A 21,969-nucleotide genomic window follows, 5' to 3' on the forward strand; every position below is an offset into this window, starting at 1 on the left:
CCTCCCCATCCCATCCCTCAGGGTTGTCCCAGTGCACCAGCTTTAAGTGTCCTATTTTATGCATCAAACTTGGACTGGTCATCTATTTCACATATGTTAATACACATGTTTCAATGCTATTCTCTCAAATCATCCTACCCTCGTCTTCTCTCACAGAGTCCAAAAGACTGTTCTTTATATCTGTGTCTCTTTTGCTGTCTCACATATAGGGTCATCATTACCATCTTTCTAAATTCCATATATATGTGTTAATATACTGTATTGGTATTTTTCTTTCTGACTTACTTCACTCTCTATAATAGGCTCCAGTTTCATCCACCTCATTAGAACTGAAAATGCAAGCCTTCACTTTTGTTGATTTTTCTCTCTGAAATCTACCACTCTAACCTTATTTATTTGAATATGGCAAAAGTTCTCATTTATTTTAATCAACTGACTTTATTTTTAGAACAGTTTTAGGTTTACAGAAAAAATGAGCAGAAATCACAGAGAACTTCCATATACTTCCTCTCCACCAGCAGTACACATCATGTACTAGTGAGGTACACTTGCTGCAATACATGAATCAATATTGATACACTATTATTAACTACTATCCATAGTGTACAACAGAGCTCATTCTTTGTGTTACAAATTCTATGGCTTTTCACAAATGCACAACATCATGTATCTACCATTACAGTATCATACAGACTACTTAGTTTCACTGCCTTAAAAATCTCTTCTGCTCCATCTATTCACTCCTCCTCTTAAACTTGGCTTTTAATGTCTCTATAGGTTTGCCTTTTCCTGAATGCCATATAGGTGGAATCATAGAGTATTTACTCTTTCCAGACTGGCTCTGTTCCACTTGGCAATATGCATTAATCTTTTCTAGATTTCATAGTTCATTTGTTTTTGTTGCTAATTATTGTTCCATGGCATAGATATACCACAGATTTTTACTCATTCAACTATTGAAGGACACCATGGTTGCTTTCAACTTTTAGCAATTATGAATAAAGTTGCTATAAACATTGGTATATAGATTTGTTTAGACATAACATTTTAATTCATTTGGATAAACAAGGAGACTCTGTGTAGCTTCATGAGAAAGCACCAAATGCTCTCCAAATTGTTGTGCCATACTGCATTCCCACCAGCAATGAATGAGAGTTCTTGTTGCTCCACATCCATACCAGCAATTAATGTTGATGTAGTTCTGGATTTTAGCCATTCCAATAGGTGTGTGGGGGTAGCTTATGTTTGTTTAATCTGAAATTCTCTAATGGCATATGATGTTGAATATATATTCATATGGCTATATGTCATCTGTATATTTTATTTGATGAGGGTCTGCTCCAGGTCTTTGACATGATTTTAACCGGATTTTTTTTTAAATTGAACTATAACTGACTTATAATATTAGCTTATCTTCAGTATATTAACAGTATATTAACTTAGTGATTTTATATTTTATAGTTTACACAAACTATATTTACATATAGTATAGTTTAATACAATGTTATTAAAAATATTGATTCTATTTGATGTCCTGTTTGTTACATCCTTAAAAAATTTATTTTCTAACTTATAGTTTGTACTTCTTAATCCCTTTCACCTATTTTGTCCTTCCAACAATGCCTGTCCCTTGTGATAACCACTAGTTTGTTCTCTGAATCTGCTAGTCTGTACCTGTTTCTAATACTTGCTAATTTGATCTTTAAAAATTTCACATTTTGATATACATACAACATATAGCATTTGTTTTTCTCTGTCTTATTTCTCTAAGCATAATACCTTCCAGGTACATCTACACTGTTGCAAATGGCAAGATTTCATTCTTTATTATTGCTGAGAAATATTATATTGTTGTGTGTGTGTGTGTGTGAGAGAGAGAGAGAGAGAGACATTTTCTTTATCCATTCATCTGCTGTAGGCACTTAGGTGGCTTCCATTCATTATCTTGGCTACTAAAAATAATGCTGTTATGTACATCTAGGTGCATATTTCTTTTCAAGTCAGTATTTTTGTTTTCTTCAGATAAACACCCAGAGTAAAACTGCTGGATGGTATGGTAGTTCTGATTTCAGTTTTTTGAGGAATTTCATACCATTTTCCATAATGGTTGCACCAATTTAAATTCCATCAACTGTGCAGGAGGGTTCCTTCTCTCCAGATTCTTGCCAATATTTGTTATTTTTTTATAACAATCATTCACAGGCATGAGGTGATATCTCATTTTGGTTTTGATTTGCATTTCCCTGGTGATTAGGGATGTTGAGCATCTTTTCATGTGTCTGCTTGCCATATAGAGTTCTTCTTTGGAAAAATCTCTTCAGGTTTACTACTAATTTTTTAATCAGCTGGTTTTTTGGATGTTGAGTTGTATGAGTCTTTTGTATGTTTTGGGTATTAACTTTCTTATCAGATATATATGTGAAAACATCTTCTCCCACTCAGCAAGCAACTTTTTCTATTAATAGTTTCCTTCACTGTGCAAAAACTTTATAGTTTGTAGCCACAACTGATTATTTGTTTACTTTTGTTTCCCTTGCCTGAGGACAAATATCCAAAAGAATATTTCCAAGACTGATGTTAAAGACCTTACTTTGTATGTTCTATTATTTCCCAAATAATCCCTCTGCCCCCTCTTTTCTTCTGCCCCCTCCAGCAAGTTAATTTTAGGATTCTTGATGTTTTCCCTAAATTGTTTTCATTTTTTAAAATTGTTATCCTCTTTCTGTTCAGATTGGGTGATTTACACTACTCTGTTTTCCATTTGGCAAGTGCATTCCTTTGTATCATCCTATCTACTGCTGATTCCTTGTAGTTCATTTTTTATGCTATTATATCCTTCATTTATATTTAGTTCTTCTTTATATTTTTTACCTGTTAAATTCCTCATTGTGTTCACCAATTTTTCTCTTGATTTCACTGAGGGTCTTTATGAACTCTTTATTGGGTAGATTGCTTATCTCCACATTGCTAAGTTCTTCTGTGGTTTTGTCTTGTTTCTTTGTTTGAAACACATTCTTCTCTCTCCTCACTTTGCCTACTTTTCTGTGTATAATTCTATGCATTAAGGAGTTTGGTTACATTTCCTGATCTTGTAAAATTAGCCTTATATAAGAGACATCCTATGAGGCACAGCAGCACAAGTTATATGCTCTAGGAGTGCCCTCTGTGTGAGCTGTATGAACACTTCTGTTGTGATGGGATCAATTACTATGGGCACACTATTAGGAAGGGTTAGCTTCTAGCCCAGCTGGCTGCCAGGAATTTTTTTGTGCAGTGGTTACAGGCTCACAGTCCAACTGATGGGTTGGACTGTGTGTCGGCTGGGCTGGTTGTACTGCTCAGGCAGTTCCAAGGTTTGTGCCAGCCCACTGGTGGTGGGAGGGTGGGGAGTCTCAGCATAGCTGGTTCCTGGGCCTCAAGTGTCCTGGGGGTGGTGTTTGCGCATTCATTCCTGAGATCAGGTTCTGGTGTGACTGGATATAAGGCCTGTGTGGCTAGGATTGGTGCCAGCATACTGGTATGTGGGACTGGGTCCTAGAGCATTTGTCTGTGTGACCCAGTGAGCCTGGGGCTGATACCAGCCCTCTGGTGGGCAGGGCCAAGTCCTAGCTTGGCTGGCTGTGTCACCTGGTGAGTCTCATGTCTGGCACAGACCCACTGGTGAGTATAGCTGTGGCTGGCTGCTTAACCAGAGGAGTGTGGGACTCAGGTTGGTCTAGAGGGGATATAAACCCTCAGGGCTAATAGACTACAGAGAGAAGTCCAAAATGGCATTTGTCAGTACTGGTGTCCTCATGATAAAATGAGCTCCAAAAAATGTCTACTGGCATTCTATGTGCGCAGGCATAATCCTTGTTGCTTCTTGCCTCTCTGAGAGGCTCTCCAAGATCAGCAAGAGTGTCTGACCAAAGCTCGTTTCAAACTATTGCTTCTGTGATGCAAAGGATATAAGATTTTCTGTGTGCTCCTTAAGAGCAGAGTTTCTGTTTCCTACAGCCCACTGAATTGCTATACACAAGCCCCACTGGCCTTCAAAACAAGATGTTCCAGGGACTTCTCTGTTGGATGCAAATTGCCTGGCTAGGGAACTTGATTGTGGGGCTTGGACAACTTTCTCCTTGGAGAGAATCTCTGCTATTGTGATTACTCTCCCATATTTGGGTTACCTACCCTGTTGTGTGAGTGCTGATGATTTGACATCTCCACTCATCCTATTTATCTTGTTGTGGTTATTTCTTTATGTCTTAAGTTGTGGAAAATCTTTTCTGCTAGTCTTCAGGTCATTCTATAGATACTTACTCTGTGAATAGTTGTAATTTTAGTGTGCTCTTGAAAGGAGTAGGAACTTGGTTTTCCTACTCTTCCAACTTAGCCACACTGCCTCCAATCCTTTATTTTTAATAAATATGTGTCTTTATACTTAAAGTAAGTTTCTTTTTTTTTTTTTTTTTTTTTTTTAGCTTTATTTTTTTTTTTTTTTTAATTTTTATTATTATTATTATTTTTTTTTCCAGTGGGTTTTGTCATACATTGATATGAATCAGCCATGTTTCTTAAAGACAACAAATTGTTTGTTTTCTTATTGACTTCAATAGTTTCCATATTTGCTGTAGCTGTTTTTTTTTTTTTTTTTTGTTTTGTTTTATTGAATCATGATTATATAGGAGGGCTTCTCTAGTGGCTCAGATGGTTCAGAATCTACTTACAATGCAGGAGATCAAGGTTCAATCCCTGAGTCAGAAAGATCCCTTGGAGAAGGGAATGGTTACCCACTTCAATGTTCTTGCCTGGAGAATTTCATGAACAGAGATTACCAGGCTACAGTCCATGGGGTTGCAAAGAGTTGGATATGACTGAGCAAGCACACATGCATAATTATAGTTGGACATGACTGAGCAAGTACACATGCATAATTATATAGGAAGTAGGTGGTTTACATACCAGCAAAATCACCAACACCCTAGGTCACAAATATGCACATCTATGTCTTTAATTGGTATATTAAGACCAATCATAATTGGAATGATTATGATACTTGGATAAGCAGCTATCATATTTTCTATTCATTATCCTTGGTTCTTTTTAATATTGTTTTCCATTCTTTTCTTGCTTTCTGTAGTGTTAACTGACCATTTTATATGATTTATTTTCTCCTCTTTTATCAGGTTAATTATACTTATTTTTACAAAATTTTAGTGATTTCCCAGGAGTTTGTAATATATATTTTACAACTTATTTAAATCAGCTTTCAAATAACACTAAATCACTTCATGGATTTGAGGTTGTACACAAGAACTGTCTTTTGGACTCTTTTGTTGACTACGAGGGCTACTCTATTGCTTCTAAGGAATTCTTGCCCACAGAAGTGGATATAATGGTCATTTGAATTCGCCCATTCCTATCCATTTTAGTTCACTGATTCCTAAGAAGTTGATGTTCAATCTTGCCATCTCCTTAACCACATCCAATTTACCTTCGTTAATGGACCTAACATTTCAGGATCTTATGCAATAGTGTTTTTCATGGTATTGGATTTTATTTTTAAGACCAGACACATCCACAGAACACATCCAACACCAGAGCTGAGTATCATTTCTGCTTTGGCCAAGCTGCTTCATTCTTTCTAGAGTTATTGGTAATTACCCTCTGCTTTTCCCCAGTAGCATAGTGGACACTATCCAACCTGGAGGTGGAGATCATCTTCTAGTGTCACATTTTTTGCCTTTTTCTACTGTTAATAAGGGTCTTATGTCAAAAATGTTAGAGTGAGTTTGTATTTCCTCCTCCAGTGGAGCACAAATTGTCAGAACTCAAAAACTACAGAATGATCATAGTTCATTTCCAAGGCAAACCATTCAACATCACAGTAACCAAAGTCTATGCCCCAACCACTAATGTCAAAGAAGCTGAAGTTGACTGGTTCTATGAGGATTTACAACACCTTCTAGAAGTAATGGTAGAAAATGATATCTTTTTCATCATAGGGGATTGGAATGCAAAAGTAGGAAGTCAAGAGACAACCCCCCCCCAAAAAAAAAAAAAAAAACAAGCAAGTTTAGCCTTGGAATACAAAATGAAACAGGGCAAAGGCTAACAGAGTTTTGACAAGAGAACACACTGGTCATAGCAAACACTCTTTTCTGACAACCCAAGAGACAACTCAACACATTGACCAGGTGGTCAGTATTGAAATCAGATTGATTATATATTTTTGCAGCCAGAGATGGAGAAGCTCTATACAGTCAAAAAAAAAAAAAAAAAAAACAAGACATGGAGCTGACTGTGGCTCATATCATCAGCTCCTTATTGCAAAATTGAGGCTTAAATTGAAGAAATTAGGAAAACCACCAGGCCATTCATGTATGACCTAAATTATATACCTTATGATTATACAGTGTGGTTGATGAATAGATTCAAGGGATTAGATTTGGAAGATAAAGTGCCTGAAGAACTATGAACAAAAGTAGATAAAATTATACAGAAGGCAGTCATTAAAACCATCCCAAAGAAAAACAAATGCAAGAAGGCAAAGTGGTTGTCTAAGGAGCTTTTACAAATAGCTGAGGAAAGAAGAGAAGTGAAAGTCAAGGGAGATAGGGAAAGATATAGCTAAGTGGATGCAGAGTTTCAGATAATAGCAAGGAAAAATAAGAAAGCATTCTTAAATTAACAATGCAAAAGAATAGAGAAAAACAGTAGAACAAGAAAGACTAGAAATCTCTTCAACAAACTTGAAGACATCTAGGAAACATTTCATGCAAGGATGGGCATGATAAAGGATAGAAACAGTAAAGATCTAACAGAAGCAGAAGAGATTAAAAGGAGATGTCAAAAGTACACAGAAGAAATGTACAAAAAATGTCCTAATGATCTGGATAACAACGATGGTATATTCACTCACCTAGAGCCAGACATCCTGAAGCATTAGCTCATGTGAACCTTAGGAAGCGTTACTATGAACAAAGTTAGTGGAGATGACAGAATTCCAGTTGAGCTATTTTAAATCCTAAAAGATGATGCTTATAAAATGCTGCACTCACATGCCAGCAAATTTGGAAAACTCAGCAATGGCCCCAGGACTAGGAAAGGTCAGTTTTCATTCCAATCCCAAATAAAGGCAATGCCAAAGAATATCCAAACTACCATACAATTTTGCTCATCTCACATGATAACAAGGTTATGCTAAAAACCCTTGAAGTTAGACTTCAGCAGGAGAAAGCAAGGGAGTTCCAGAAAAACATATACTTCTGTTTCTTTGACTATGCTAGAGCCTTTGATTGTGTGGATCACAAAAAACTGAAACATCATTGAATAGATGAGATTGCCAGACATCCTACCTGGCTTTTGAGAAACTTATATGTGGGTCAAGAGGCAATAGTTAGATCTGAACATGGAAAAACTGACTGGTTTTAAATTGGGAAAGGAGTACAAAAAGTCTATTTATTGTCACCCTTCTTATTTAACTTATATGCAGAGTACATCATGTGCAATGCCAGGCTGGTTGAACTACAAGCTGGAATCAAAATTACTGGGAGAAATACTAACCACCTCAAATATGCAGAAGATACCACTCTAATGGCAGAAAGTAAAGAGGAAGTAAAAAGCTTCTCGATCAGGATGAAAAAGGAGAGTGAAAAAGTTTGTTGAAACTCAACATTCAACTAAGATCATGGCATCTAGTCTCATTATTTCATGGCAAATAGGGAAAAATTGGAAATGCATATTTTATTTTCCTGGGCTCCAAAATCACTGTGGATGATGACTATAGCTATTAAATTAAAAGATGATTGCTCCTTGAAAGAAAAACTATGACAAACTTGACACCATATTAAAAAGCAAGAAATAAATTTGCTGACAAAAGTCCACATAGCCAAAGTTATGTTTTTCAAGTAGTTCTTTACAACTGTGAGAGTTGTACAATAAAGAAGGCTGAGCACTGAATAACTGATGCTTTTGAATTGTGGTAATAGAGAAGACGCTTGAGAGTCTCTTGGACCACAAGGAGATCAAACCAGTCAATTCTAAGAGAAATCAACCCTAAATAGTCATTGGAAAGTCTGATGCTGAAGCTCTCATGCTTTGGCCACCTGATGTGAAGAGACAACTCATTGGAAAAGACAAGATTGAAGGCAAAAGAGAAGGAGTGGAAGAGAATGAGAGGAGTATATAGCATTACCAACTCAATGGACATGAATTTGAGCAAACTCCTGGAGATAGTGGAAGACAGAAGAGCCTTGAGCGCTGTAGTACATGGGGTTCACAAAAGAGTCAGACATAACCTAACAACTGGACACCAACAACTTAATGGGTAGAGAAAGTTAACTTAGAGCAGATTATCTCCATAGCTCACTTCTGTGTTTTATAACACCACTCTCATCTTTTAACACTTATACATGAAGTATAATAATCCATATTATCATTGCTGTTATTATTTGGAACAGTGTATTTGCTAGATTAACAATAAAGACATAGATATATTAATTTATTGTTTCTCTAACTCTCTCCTTTTCTTTATGTAGATCCAAATTTCTGACCTATATCATTTTTCTTCTCTATGAAGACTTTCTTTTAACATTTTTGCAGGGCAGCACTGATGGTATGGGCACAAATTCCTTTAAATTTTGTTTGTCTGAGAAACTCTTTATTTTCTCACTTTGAAAGGAAAATTTCAGCAAATCTAAAATTCTAGGTTGGTGGGTTTGTTTCTTTCATTATCAAGTATTTCATACCACTCTATTCTTTAGTGCCTGGTTTCTGAAGGTTAATCTAAAGTAATTGTTCTCATAACCCCCCAGCCTAAATGAGTAAAGTGTGCCCCAATCAGTCACTGCTTTCTCTCCCTCTCAACTCAGCAGGGAACAGACACATGAGGGTGGCACACAGAGAGGTGAGCCCCACAACAAAGCTGAGCCCCATAGGTAGTACAACTAAAGAAGAGGAATGGAAATCTCTCTGTGGAGCTTCACAAGCTGCAGATTAAATCCCTATGATTGGCATGGTAAATCTTGTGTCTTTGCAATGTATTAATAGACAGAGTGTTCCCACAACTGAGACCAGTCTAGCTTTAGTAGCAGTGTACTTTGAGGGGAAATACACGTGGGAGTTGGCACAGGTCAAAATCTGACGTACCCAAACGGTGCCCACAGTGGGTCCAGAGACCTATCTAGAGGGTCCAGTGCTGGACATTTCACAAAAACAGCCAGAAAGACAGGAACACAGCCCCAGTGATCAGCAGATGGGCTGCCCAAAGTTGTACTAAGCTCACAGACACCCCCAAACACACAAACTGATGTGGCCTTGCCCATCAGAAGGAAAATAGTAAGCTTTACCCACCAGAGTGCAGACACCAGACCTTCCCACCAGGAAATCTACATAACCCTGGATCAACCTCACTCACCTGAGGACAGACATCAGGAACAAGTGGAACTATGATCCTGAGGGTTTTGGAAAAGAGATTACATAAAAAGTAAGTAAGACAAAATGAAATGACAGAGAAATATGTTGCAGAAGAAAGAGCAAGGTAAAAACCCACAAAACCAAAAAGTGAAGAGGAAATAGGGTATCTACCTAAAATGGAATTCAGAATAGTGATAGTAAAGAAGATCCAAGATCTTGGAAATAGAATGGAGGCATGGATCAAGAAGATACAAGAAATGATTAACAAGGATCTACAGGAACCAAAGAACAATCAGTGATGAACAATACAATAAGTAAAATGAAAAACACCCTAGAAGGAATCAACCACAGAATAACTGAGGCAGAAGAACAGATAAATGAGATGCAAGGTAGATTGGTGGAAATAACCTTTGTGGAGCAAGTAAAGAAAAAATAAATCAATAAATGAGGAGGGCAGCAGAGACGTTTTTGACAACAATAAACACAGAAACATTCGAATTATAGGTGTCCCAGAAGACAAAGAGAAAGCACCTGAAAAAATACTTGAAGAGATTATAGACAAAAACTTCCATAATATGGGAAAAGAAATAGTTACACACAGAAGGTTCCATACAGGATAAACCCAAAGAGAAGCACACCAAGACACATATTAATCAAAATAATAAAAATTAAATGCAAAGAAAAAATATTAAAAGTAGCAAAGAAAATGCAACAAAAACATACAAGGTAATCTGCATAAGGTTATCAGTTGATTTTTCAGCAAACTCTGCAGGCCAGAAGGGAATCACAGGATATATTTAAGTGATGAAAGGGAAAAACCAACAACCAAGATTACTCTAACAAGCAAGGATCTCAATCAGATTTGACAGAGAAAGTAAAATTTTACAGACAAACAAAAGCTAAGAGAATTGAGCACCACCAAACCAGAGGTAAAACAATTGCTAAAGGAACTCCTCTAGGCAGGAAACAGAAGAGAAGAAAAATACCTACAAAACAAACACAAAATTATGAAAATGGTGATAGGAAAATATATACTGATAATTACCTTAAATGTAAATAAACTGAATACTCCAACTAAGACACAGACTGACTGGATGGATATGAAAACAAGATCCATAAATATGTTTGCTATAGGAAACCCACATCAGATCTAAGGACACATACAGACTGAAAATGAAGGGATGAAAAAGATATTCCATGCAAATGGAAATTAAAAGAAAGGAGGGGTAGCAATACCCATATCAGAAAAAAAATAGATTTTAAAATAAAGACAGTTATAAGAGACAAGAAATGACACTAAATAATGATCAAGAGATCAATCCAAGAAGATTCTGCAACTGCAAATATTTATGTTTCACAATATAAGAGCACCTCAATACATAAAGCAAATGCTAACAGCCATGAAGCCTGGTGTGTTGCAGTCCATGGGGTCACAAAGAGTTGGACATGATTGAGTGACTGAACTGAACTGATCTGAATAGTCATAAAAGGGGAAACTGACCACAACACAAAAATAGCGGGAGACTTTCACATGGCAGTTTCCAATGGACAGAACATACAGACAGAAAATTAACGAGGAAACAGAAGTCTTCAATGACACATTAGACCAGTTGAATTAATTGATATTTATAGCACATTCCACCCCATAGCAGCAGAATACACTTTCTTCTCAAGTTCACACGAAACATTCTCTAAAATAGATTACATCTTAGTCACAAATCAAGCCTTGGTAAATTTAAAAACATTGAAATTGTATCAAGCATCTTTTCTGACCACAAAGGTATGAGATTAGAAATCAATGGCAGGAAAAAAAAAAGAAAACTGCAAAAAACATGAACACAGGGAGACTAAACAATATGTTACTAAATGACCAAGAGATCACTGAAGAAATTAAAGAGATCACTTGAAGAAATTAAAGAGGAAACAAAAACTACCTAGAAACAAATGACAATGAAAACGCAATAATTAAAAAACAATGGGACACAGCAAAAGTAGTTCTAAGAGGGAAGTTTATAACAATATAATCCTACCTCAAGAAACTAGAAAACCCTCAAATAAACAACCTTAGATTACACCTAAAGCAACTAGAGCCAGACATCCTGGTGTCCAAAGTCAAGTGGGTCTTAGGAAGCATCACTGTGAACAAGGCCAGTGGAGTTGATGGAATTCCAGCTGAGCTATTTCAAATTCTATAAGATGATGCTGTTAAAGTGCTGCATTCAATATACCAGCAAATTTGGAAAACTCAGCAGTGGCCACAGGACTGGAAAAGGTCAGTTTTCATTCTAATCCTTAAAAAAGGTAATGCCAAAGAATGTTCAAATTACCACACAATTGCACTCATTTCATGTGCTAGCAAAGTAATGCTCAAAATTTTCCAAGCAAGGCTTCAACAGTATGTGCACTGAGAAATTTCAGATGTTCAAGCTGGATTTAGAAAAGGCAGAGGAACCAGAGTTCACATGGCCAACATCCATTGGATCATAGAAAAGACAAGAGAGTTCCAGAAAAAAAAAAAAATCTATTTCTGCTTTATTGACTATGCTGAAGCCTTTGACTGTGTGGATCACAACAAACTATGGAAAACTTTAAACAGGTGGGAATACAAGATGACCTTATCTGCCTCCAGAGAAATTTGTATGCAGATCAAGAAGTAACATTTATAACCAGACTTGGAATAACAGACTAGTTCCAAATTGGGAAAGGAGCACGTCAAGGTTGTATATTGTCACCTTGCTTATTTAACTTATATGCAGAGGACATCATGCAAAATGCCGGGATGGATGAAGCACAAGCTGGAATCAAGATTGCTGGGAGAAATAACAATAACCTCATATACACAGATGATACCACCATTATGGCAGAAAGCAAAGAGGAACTGAAGAGCCTCTTGATGGAAGTGAATAAGGAGGGTGAAAAAGCTGGCTTAAAACTCAGCATTCAAAAAACTAAGATCATGGCATCCAGTCCCATCACTTCATGGCAAATAGTTGGGAAAACAATGGAAACAGTGACAGACTTTATTTTCTTGAGCTCCAAAATCATTGCATACGGTGACTGCAGCCATGAATTAAAAGACACTTGCTCCTTAGAAGAAAAGCTATGACCAAAGTAGACAGCATATTAAAAAGCAGAGACATTACTTTGCTGACAAAGGTCCATCTAGTCAAAGCTATGGTTTTTCCAGCAGTCACGTATGGATGTGGGAGTTGTACCATAAAGAAAGCTGAGCAGTGAAGAATTGATACTTTTGAACTGTAGTGTTGAAGAAGACTCTTGAGAGACCCTTGGGGTGCAAGGAAATCAAACCAGTTCATCCTAAAGGAAATCAATCCTGAACATTCATTGAATGGACTGAAGCTGAAGCTCCAATACTTTGGCTACCTGATGTGAAGTACTGACTCATTGGAAAAGATCCTGATTCTGGGAAAGATTGAAGGCAGGAGTAAAAGGGGATGACAGAGGATGAGAATGTTGGATGGCATCACTGACTTGATGGACATGAATTTGAGCATGTTCTGGGAGTTGCTGATGGGCAGGGAGGCCTGACATGCTGCAGTCCATGGGGTTGCAAAGAGTCGAACACAACTGAGCGACTGAACTGAATTGAAAGCAACTAGAGAAAGAAGACCGAAAAAAATTGGTTTAAGGAATGAAATCATAAAGATCAGAGCAGATATAAGTGAAATAGAGATGAAGAAAACAAAGGCAAAGATCAATGAAACTAAAAGCTAATTCTTTGAAAAGATAAACACAATTCATAAACCTTTAGTCAAACTCCTTGAGAAAAAAGAGAAGAGGACTCAAATCAAAATTAGAAATGAAAAAAAAAAGAAATTACAACTGACATCACAGATATACAAATGATCATAAGAGATTACTACAAGCAACTAGGATTTCCCTGGTAGTCCAGTGGTTAAGAATCTCCCTGCCAATGCAGGGGCTATAGGTTCAGTACCTGCTCTGGGAAGATTCCATGTGCCTTGGGGCAGCTAGGCCAGTGCACCGCAACTACCAAGGCCAAGCTCTAGGAACCACAGGCCTCAACTGCTTGAGTCCAAGAGTGACAACTGCTGAAGCTCACATGTTTGAGAGCCTGTGTTCCACAACATGAGAAGCACCTGCAATGAGAAGCCTGAGCACCACAACTCAAGAGTAGCTCCCACTTGCTGCAACTAGGGAAAGCTTGAGCAGTGTACAAAGACCCAGTATAGCCAAAAAATAATAAAGCATTTTTTAAAAGAGACAACTACAAGTGACTACATGCCAGTAAGATGGAAAACATGGGAGAAATGGACAAATCTTAGAAAACGATAACCTTCCAAGACTGAACCAGGAAGAAATAGAAACTATGAACAGACCAATCGCTAGTAATAAATTTGAAACTGTGAGTATAAAAGACTCAACAAACAAAATTCCACGACCAGGACCAGAGGGCTTCAGAGGCGAATATTATCATATATTTTGAGAAGAATTTACACACATCATTCTCAAACTCTTCCCCAAAATGGCAGAGGAAGGAACACTCCAAAGTTATTTCTATGAGGCCACCATTACCTGATATCAAGACTAAAGAAGGATATCACAATAAAAGAAAATCACAAGCCATTGTCACTGATGAACATAGATGCAAAAATCCTCAAAAAAATATTAGCAAACCAAATCCAACAACACATTAAAAGGATCCTAAACTATGATTGAATGGGATTTATCCCAGAGGCACAAAATTCTTCAATATGTGCAAAGCAATTGATGTAATACACCCTATCATTAGTGAAAAATTGAAGAATAAAAACCATATCACTTAAATAGATACATAAAAAGCTATTGACAGATTTCAACACCCATTAATGATAACAATTCTCCAGAGCATGGACAGAGAGGGAACCTACCTCAATAATAAAGGCCATATACGGCCAACCCAGAGCAAACAGTATTCTCAGTGGTGAAAAACTGAAAACATTTCCTCTAAAATCAGGAAAAAGACAAGTTTGACAACTCTCACCATGATTATTCAACATAGTTTTGTAAGTCCTAGCCATGCCAATAACAGAAGAAAAAGAAATGAAAGGAATCCAAATTAGAAAAGAAGAAGTAAAACTGTCACTTTTTGCAGATGAAATGATAACAGTACATAGACAATCCTAAAGATGCCACCAGAAAACATCTAGAGCTAATTAGTGAATTTGCAAAGGTTGCAGGATACAAAATTGATACACAGAAACATCTCACATTTCTATGCACTAACAATGAATGATCAGAAAGAGAAAATAGGAAACAATCCCATTCACTACTGAAACAAAAAGAATAAAATACCTAGGAGTAAGCCTACCTAAGAAGGTAGGTTTATACTACCTTCTATACTATATTATATATATATATATATATATATATATATATATATATATACTATACTCAGAAAACTTTAGTATACTGATGAAAGAAATAACAGATGATGCAAGCAGATGGAGAAATACACTATGTTCTTGGATTGGAAAAATCATTACTGTGAAAATGATTGTACAACCCAAAGCAAGCTACATATTCAATGCAATCTCTTTCAAACTACCAATGGGATTTTTTGCAAAATTAGAACCAAAATTATACAATTTGTATGGAAACACAAAAAGCCCAAATAGCCAAAGTAATCTTGAAAAAGAAAAATGGAGTTAGAGGAATCAGGCTCCCTGTCTTCAGGCTGCACTACAAAGTACAGTCATCAAGACAGTCTGGCAGTGACACAAGAATAAAAAATATAAATCAATGGAACAGGATAGAAAGCCCACAGATTAACCCACACTACTTATGGTCACCCAATCTATGACAAAGAAGTCAAGAATATACAATGAAGAAAAGACAGTCTCCTCAATAAGTGGTGCTTATTGTGGAAAACTGAACAGCTATATGTAAAAACATGAAACTAGAACACTCACTGACACTATACACAAGAAATAAACTCAAAATGGATTAAAAATCTAAATATAAATCAAGACTCTATGAAACTCATAGAGGAAAACACAAGCAGAACAGACTTTCACATAAATCACAGAAACATCTTTTTTGATCCATCTCCTAGAATAATGAAAATAAAAACAAAAATAAACATATGGAACCTTATTGAACTTAAAAGCCTTTGCACAGAAAAGGAAACCATAAACAAGGTGAAAAGGGAACCATCAAATGGGAGAAAATATTTGCAAAAGAAGCAACTCACAAGGGATTAATCTCTAATATATAAAATCAGCTTATGTAGCTCAATATCAAGAAAACAAACAACCCAATCAAAAACTAGGCAGAAGACCTAGAAAGATATTTTTCCAAAGAAGACATACAGATGGCCAACAAACACATGAAAAAATGCTCAACATAACTAATTATTAGAGAAAGAAATACAAATCAAAACCACAATGAGGGTGGCCCAGTGGTTAAGACTCTTCACTTCAACTACAGGGTCATGGGCTCAATCTCTAATCAGGAAGCTAAGATCCCACATGCCACACAGCATGGCCAAAAACAACAACAACAACAATAAAAAAAAAAAACTCAAAAGACTAAAATGAGCTATCACTACAGACCCATCAGAATGGCCATCACCAAAAGATCTACAAATAATAAGTCCTGGAGAGGATGTGGAGAAAAGGGAGCCCTCTTGTACAGTTTGTGTGAATGCAAATTCAGACAGCCACTATGAATAACAGTATGGAGATTCCTTTAAAACCTAAAAATAAAACTACCATACTACACACCAACACCACTCCTGAGCATATGCCCATAGGAAATGACAATTCAGAAAGATACATGTGCCCCAATGTTCATTACAGCAATATTTACAAATAGCCAGGATATTGAAGCAACCTAAATTTACATTGGCAAATGAATGGATAAAAAGATATGGTACATATATGCAGTGTAATATTACTCAGCATTGAAAGTAAAGAAACTGTGTCATTTGCAGAGGCATGAATGGACCTAGAGACTGTCCGACAGAGTGAAGTAAGTCAGAAAGAGAAAAAACACTATTTTATATTCAGGCATATATGTGGGATCTAGAGAAATGGTATAGATGATCTTATTTTAAAAGCAGAAATAGAGATGCAAAGAACGAATGTATGGATGCCAAGGGAGAAGTGGGGGTGGTGGGATGAATTGGAAGATTGAAATTGCCATATATATTGTTTTTCAAGCACTGTCATGTCTGATTCTTTGTGACCCCATGGACTGCAGCACGCCAGGCTTGCCTGCCCATCACCATCTCCCAGAGTTTGCTCAAACTCATGTCCTTTGAGTCGGTGATGCCATCCAACCATCTCATCCTCTGCCATCCCCTTCTTCTCCTGCCTTCAATCTTTCCCAGGATCAGAGTTTTTCTAATGAGTCTGCTCTTCGCATCAGGTGGCCAAAGTATTGGAGCTTCAGCATCTGTCCTTCCAATGAATATTCAGCACTGATTCCCTTTAGGATTGACTGGTTTGATCTCCTTGCAGTCCAAGGGACTCTGAAGTGTCTTCTCCAACACCACATTTCAAAAACATAAATTCTTCAGTGCTCAGCCTTGCTTATGGTCCAACTCTCACATCCCTACATGACCACTGGAAAAACAATAGCTTTGACTAGACAGACATTTTTCAGCTATGTAATATCAATGCTTTTTAATACATTACCTACATTTGTATAATTTTTCTTCCAAGGAGCAAGCATCTTTTAATTTCATGGCTGCAGTCACCATCTGCAGTGATATTGGAGCCCAAGGGAAAAAAAAAAAAAGTCTTTCACTTTTTCCCATTGTTTCCATTGTTTCTGCAACTATTTGCCATTAAGTGATGGAACTGGATGCCATGATCTTACTTTTTGAATGTTCAGTTTTAAGCCATTTTTCACTCTCCTCTTCCACCTTCAACAAGTCTCTTTACTTCCTCTTTGCCTTCTGACATAAGGATTGTGTCATCTGCATATCTGAGGTTATTGATACTTCTGCTGGCAATCTTGATTCCAGCTTGTGCTTCATCCAATCTGGCATTTTGCATGATCGACTCTGCATATAAGTTAAATAAACAGGGTGACAATATACAACCTTGATGTACTCCTTTCCCAATTTGGGACCAGTTCATTGTTCCATGTCCAATTCTAACTGTTGCTTCTTGACCTGCATACAGGTTTCTAAGGAGGCAGGAAAGGTGGCATGCTTTTCCCATTTCTGTAATAATAATTTTCCAGCTTGTGATTCATACAGTCAAGGGCTTTAGCATAGTCAGTGAAGCAGAAATAGATTATTTTTCTGGAATTCTCTTGCTTGTTTTAGTATCCAGTGGATGTTGGCAATTTGATCTTTGGTTCCTCTGCCTTTTCTAAATCCAGCTTGAACATCTAGGACTTCTCAGTTCATGAACTGTTGACGCCTGGCTTGGAGAATTGTGAGCATTACTTTGCTAGCGTGTAAACTGAGTGCAATTGTGTGGTAGTTTGAAGATTTTTAGAATTGCCTTTCTTTGGTGTTGGAATGAAAACTGACATTTTCCAGTCCCGTGGCCACTGCTGAATTTTCCAAATTTGCTGGCATGTTGAGTACAGCACTTTAAACAGCATGATCTTTTAGGATTTGAAATAGCTCAGGTGGGATTCCATCACCTCCACTAGCTTTGATTCTAGTGATGTTCCTAAGGCCCACTTGATTTCACACTCCAGGATGTCTGGCTATAGGTGAGTGATCACACCATCGTGGTTATCTGGATCATGAAGATCTTTTTGTATATCTCTTCTGTGTATTCCTGCCATCTCTTCTTAATAGCTTCTGTATCTTTTATGTTCATGCCATTTCTGTCCTTTATTGAGCCCATCTTTGCATGAAATATTCCCTTGGTATCTCTAATTTTCTTGAAGAGATCTCTAGTCTTTCCCATTCTAGTTTGTCCTCTATTTCTTTGCAGTGATCACTGAGGAAGGCTTTCTTATCTTTCTTTGCTACTCTTTGGAATGCTGCATTCAGATGGCTATACCTTTCCTCTTTTCTTTTGCCTTTTGCCTCTCTTCTTTCTCAGCTATTTGTATGGCATCTTCAGACAACTGTTTTGCCTTTTTGCATTTCTTTTTCTTGAGGATGGTTTTGTTCACCACCTCCTGTATAATTTTATGAACCTCCATCCATAGTTCTTCAGGCATTCTTTCTATCACATCTAATCCCTTGAATCTATTTGTCAGTTCAACTGAATAATCATTAGGGATTTGATTTAGGTCCTACCTGAATGGTCTAGTGACTTTCCTTACTTTCTTCAATTTAATTTTGCAATAAGGAGTCCATGATCTGAGCCACAGTCAGCTCCTTGTCTTAATTTTGCTGACTGTATAGAGCTTCTCCATCTTTGGCTGCAAAGATTATAATCAATCTGATTTCGGTACTGACCATCTGGTGATGTCCATGTGTAGAGTCATCTCTTATGTTGTTGGAAGATGAGGTATTAAAATAGATCACTGATGAGAACATACTTTATAGAACAGGAAATGCTACTTGGTGTTCTGTGATGACCTAAATCGGAAAGAAATCTGAAATAGAGGGCATCTGTGCATATGGCTTTTTCACTTCACTGTATAGCAGAAACTGACACAGCACTGTATAGCAACTATACTCCAATTAAAAAAAAAGTTTGTTGTTCAGTTGCTAAGTCCTGTCTGTTCCTTTCTGATCCCATGGACTGCATTATGCCAGGATTCCCTGTCCTTCACTATCTCCCTGAATTTGCTCAAACTCATGTCCATTGATTTTGTGATGCTATCCAACCATCTCATAATCTGTCTTCCTCTTCTTTTCTTGCTCTCAGTCTTTCACAGCACCAGGATCTTTTCCAATGAGTCAGTTCTTCTCATCAGGTGGACAAAATATTGGGAGCTTCAGCTTCAGTATCAGTCCTGCTGATGAATATTCATGGTTGATTTCCTTTAGGATTGACTGGCTTGATCTTCTTGTCTGTCCAAGGAACTCTCCAGTGTCCTCTCTAGCACCACAGTTTGAAAGCATCAATTTTCTGTGCTCATCCTTCTTATGGTCTAACTCACATCTGTACGTGACTACCGGAAAAACCATAGCTTTGACTAGACAGACTTTTGTCAGTGAAGTGATGTCTCTGCTTTTTAATATGCTGTCTAGGTTTGTCATAGTTTTTATTCCAAAGAGAAGAGTCTTTTAATTTCATGGCTGCAGTCATGGTCTGCAGTGATTTTGCAGCCCAAGAAAATAAAAATCTGTCACTGTTTCTACCTTTTCCCTATCAATTTGCCATGGAGTGATGGGACCAGATGCATGATCTTAGTTTTCTGAATGTTGAGTTTTAAGCCAGCTTTTCCACTCCCTTTTTATACACATCAAGAAGCTCTTTAGTCCCTCTTTGCTTTCTACCATTAGAGTGGTATCATCTTCATATCTGAAGTTGTTAATATTTCTCCTGGTAATCTTGATTCCAGTTTGTGCTTCATCCAGCCTGGTATAAAATAAGTAATTCTTCTGTTCATTCCCATATGCATAAATAGAGCTTTTTCCCTTCATCTTCCTTCAAGATTTTTTTTTCTTTTTAATTTTCCATTTTGAATATAATGTGCATAGCTGTAGATTTTTAAATATTTATCCTTTTTAGTGCTTCATGAGTTTTCTGGATTTGTAGTTTGGTATCTCTCATTAATTTACAAAACTTTTCTGTCATTGTTATTTCAAACATTTCTTCTGTTCCATTCCAGTCTTATCCTTCTTGTATCTCCATTACATATGTACTACACCTTTTGTAATTGCCACACAGTTCTTGGCTATTCTGTTGTATTGTTTTTGCATTCATTTTTGTTTTTCTTTTTCAGTTAGAAAAATTTCTATTGACATATCTCCACGTTTCCTAATCCTTGCTTTGACCCTGGCCAGTCTACCTATGAGCCCATCTTAGGTATTCTTCATTTTGTTGGAGTGCTTTTGATTTTCAGTATTTCCTTTTAATAGTTGGATTTTCCCTTTTTCTGATTAAAATTTTCATGAATAATTTTGTTTCCCACTTTTTATATTCTCAGTATACTGTGCTAAGTCACTTCAGTCGTGTCCAACTCTGTGCAAACCTATGGACTTTAGCCTGCCAGGGTCCTCTGCCCATGGGATTCTCCAGGCAAGAATACTGGAGTGGGTTGCCATAGCCTTTTCCAGGGCATCTTCCTGATTCAGGGGTTGAATCCATGTCTCATGTCTCCTGCATTGGTAGGTGGGTTCTTTACCACTAGTGCTCCCTGGAGGCCCATATTAATCATAATTATATAAAATTCCTAATCTGATAATTCAAAATATCGACTATATCTAATTCTGGTTCTGTTGTTTGCTTTATCTCTTCATACTATGCTTTTTTTCTCCTTTTTGATGTCTTAGACTTCTTGTTTGAAGCTAGAAAATGTATATTGTGTGTATTAGGAAGTGACTTAAACAAACATTTAGTGGGAAATTTTATGTTTTCTGGCAATGAGTTAGGATGTTCGGTATAGCTGTCATATTAGTAACTGTATTTTGCTATCTTCTCTGATGTCTTTGTTTTTTCCTTGAGAGTCCATATTAAATAGGGTCTGAGGCTTTCTGTTCTTTCTATAGTTATCTCCTGCTATTATGTACATCCCCAGTGTGATATTACTAAAATGTGTAGGGAGATGCAGCAGTCTACAATTTTATGATTAAGTCTCAGTCTCCTATTGAGACTGCGTGTCCTTGGGCTGTGACTTTCACAAGTGCTTTTCAGCTTCCCCACTCCTCTTAGGTTGGCCAGGAAGGCTAGAAGGGACTACAGTTGACTATTTATTTTCTTTTTTTTTTAAATATAAGTTCATTTATTTTAATTGGAGGCTAATTACTTTACAATATTGTAGTGGTTTTGCCATACATTGACATGAATCCTCCATGGGTGTACATGTGTTCCCCATCCTGAACTCCCCTATTTCTAATTCTCCACGTGAGAACTACAGGGGCTGGAATTTTATAACCCTATTCCCTCACATTAACAGCTACAGGATACTGGAGTTTAGTGTATCCCTTCTTCTAGGTCATGTTGTGGTAAAACCAAATAGCTTAAGCTCTGGGAAAATAGTTTCCTTTGAGGATGGGCCTCTGTTAAGGAGAATAGAATATTCTGGACATACTTTGAAATGGTTACTTTTCTTTCCCTTTTCCAGAACATGAGGACAATTTCCTCAAATTTATGTCTGATAACCTCATGGGGCTTCTGGAAGTAAAATTCATGAAAATGTAGAGGCCCCCTTAAGAACGGCCTCCTAGGAGATTTTATTTCTCAAGCTAGATCCACACTGAATCTTCAGAAATAACTCAATTACCCTTTAAATGCTTCTACCATGCTCCAACTCTGGCTTCTTTCCCCAATAAGCTGTGATTCTCTGTATCTGCCTATCTATTTAGTTTGGGGGATAGCTGTGCCCCATGTACTCAATCTTTGATGAATTTAAAAGAGTTGTTAATTTTCAGATTGTTCCATATTTTTTCTTGTCGTGTGGACAAGAATGACAATTTATAAGCTCTTTACATGTCAAACAAGAAATCAGAAGTCTTCTAGG

General features: G+C 37.0%; 1 protein-coding gene across 1 annotated transcript in view; it reads right to left on the reverse strand.

The window, feature by feature from the left end:
* Nucleotides 1-21,969, reverse strand: part of DACH2 (dachshund family transcription factor 2) — a 933,902-nt gene that overhangs the window by 309,140 nt on the left and 602,793 nt on the right. The window lies entirely within an intron of this gene.

This window comes from Dama dama, chromosome X (genome assembly GCF_033118175.1).
Source record: "Dama dama isolate Ldn47 chromosome X, ASM3311817v1, whole genome shotgun sequence".
Lineage (NCBI taxonomy): Eukaryota > Metazoa > Chordata > Mammalia > Artiodactyla > Cervidae > Dama > Dama dama.